Source organism: Pteropus vampyrus, unplaced genomic scaffold (assembly GCF_000151845.1).
Source record: "Pteropus vampyrus isolate Shadow unplaced genomic scaffold, Pvam_2.0 Scaffold579, whole genome shotgun sequence".
In the NCBI taxonomy this organism is placed as follows: Eukaryota; Metazoa; Chordata; class Mammalia; order Chiroptera; family Pteropodidae; genus Pteropus; species Pteropus vampyrus.
In genome coordinates this window covers 532-2,537 of record NW_011889360.1, presented here as the reverse complement: position 1 = coordinate 2,537, position 2,006 = coordinate 532, and the positions used below count along the sequence as shown (strand labels likewise).

General features: G+C 38.6%; 1 pseudogene; it reads right to left on the bottom strand.

The window, feature by feature from the left end:
- Window positions 1-721: 721 nt before the first annotated feature.
- LOC105308447 lies at window positions 722-1,664 on the bottom strand (annotated as a pseudogene).
- Window positions 1,665-2,006: the final 342 nt, after the last annotated feature.

The following is a 2,006-nucleotide window of genomic DNA, read 5'->3' as shown; positions in this document are numbered from 1 at the left end:
AAAGATAAGAATTATAGAAGGGTTTAGTTTAGGATGAACATACTAGAACACAATAAAACAAATGAAGTTTTAAAAAAATTTATAAAGTCTTCAATGCATTAATTTTGTAGGGAACAGTCTTTCATTTATTCAAGAAATGTTTTTAAATGGTATGCTGGAGATGAGCATAATAAATAGTAATATAGAAACATTGGTAAACAAGAGAAAAAGGAGACTTGCATTAATGGAACTTTGAGGGAGGATAGGAGCTTTTTAATTTTTCTCATTAATTTACCACTTATATACTTCTAAGTATTATGATGGAACATTCATAGGCTAACACTGTTTCATAGGAGGGATAGAACAAACCTAACTGAATCCACTAACACTACCTTTGGGCTGAACAAGTTTATTAAACTCATTTAAAAAAATGGAAACATGAGAAAGACAAGTGGAACTGAAGGATTAGAGGGGTTGCTCTGCTCATGGTATCTCACTGGGGCACACCCACAAACAGAGATGTATAAAAAGACCTTTTTTACGAGTGAATTTATTAACACTCTTCCTAGTTGGGAGCAGATTAAGATCAATAATAACTGTTCCCTACATTCAATTTAGGCATAATGATAAGTAATTGGAAAGACATCGGAGGTGTATTGGTGAGACTACAGCAAACTCTGTCACAGTATCTGAACTGCAACTCTCAGAATCTTCCAGTAAAAAATTTTGGGTAACAATAGTTTTACCCAGAACATAATTTAGTGCTGATTGCTTTTTTCAAGGCACCTTTCACATCTTTATTTCTTAAGCTGTAGATCAGTGGGTTTAATGTGGGGATGACAACTGTGTAGAATACAGAAGCCATTTTGTCTGTGTCCATGGAGTAAGTTGAACTGGAACGGATATACATGAAAATGAGTGTCCCATGAAATATAGCCACAGTGGTTAAGTGAGAGGCACAGGTAGTGAAGGCTTTGCGTCTCCCCTCTGCTGATTTCATTCTAATAATGGTAGTTATGATGTAGGTGTAGGAGAGGAGCACAGTGATGATGCTGCACCCCACGATATAGATACTGGAAATGAGCAATGCTATCTCAGGGAGCGATGTGTCTGAGGAGGAAAGGGCTAGTAAGGGGTGGGACATCACAGAAAAAGAGATTGATGATATTTGAACTGCAGAATGACGATCGAATTGTCAAGAGGTGAAGATTGTCATATCCACCAAAGCTTCGATGTATACAAGACCACAAGCTGGATACAAATTGTGGACATTCGTGGACATGGCAACTGTATAAAGAAGTGGATTGCAAATGGCTACGTAGTGGTCATATGCCATGACAGCCAACATGAGACACTCCACGTCTGCAAAGAACCCCAAAAAAACCATCTGAAGAAAACAAATTATATGGAATCCTTTTTTGCTCAGATAAGAAATTGACCAGCATCTTGGGAGAGACCGTGAAGGAGTAGCAGACATCGCAGAAAGACAGATTGCTCAGGAAATAATACATGGGCGTGTGGAGTCTGGGGTCCGTGCTGATCAGCAGGATCATCCCCACATTGGCAATCACAGTGATGCCATAAACCAGCAGAAAGGGCACAAAGAGCCCCAGCTGCACATCCCGTCTGCCAGAAAGTTCTACGAATATGAAGTCAGTAAACACAGTGCAGTTCTCAACAGCCATCACTCAGGTCTGGAAGCCCCTGGTTGTGAAAGAAGAAACGGAAGTAGGGAGTTAACACCATCTTACTGTCTTAACAGTAAATTGCTGATCCTTTCTCTTTCTCAGTAATTACAAAAAGAGATAAGCAACACTGTCTTTTAAAAATGTGAATAGCTATAGACACATGTCACATAAAATGCTATCAGTTATCTATAATTTATGGATTTGTTAGTTAGGGCAAAGACAAGAAAAGGCAGAGGTAGATCAGAGACGTAGATAGATGAGCCTTAGTCTACATCTTTTACTATTTTTCACTACTAGGATATGGAAACATTCCTGGTTATCATTATCATATTGCCTGGG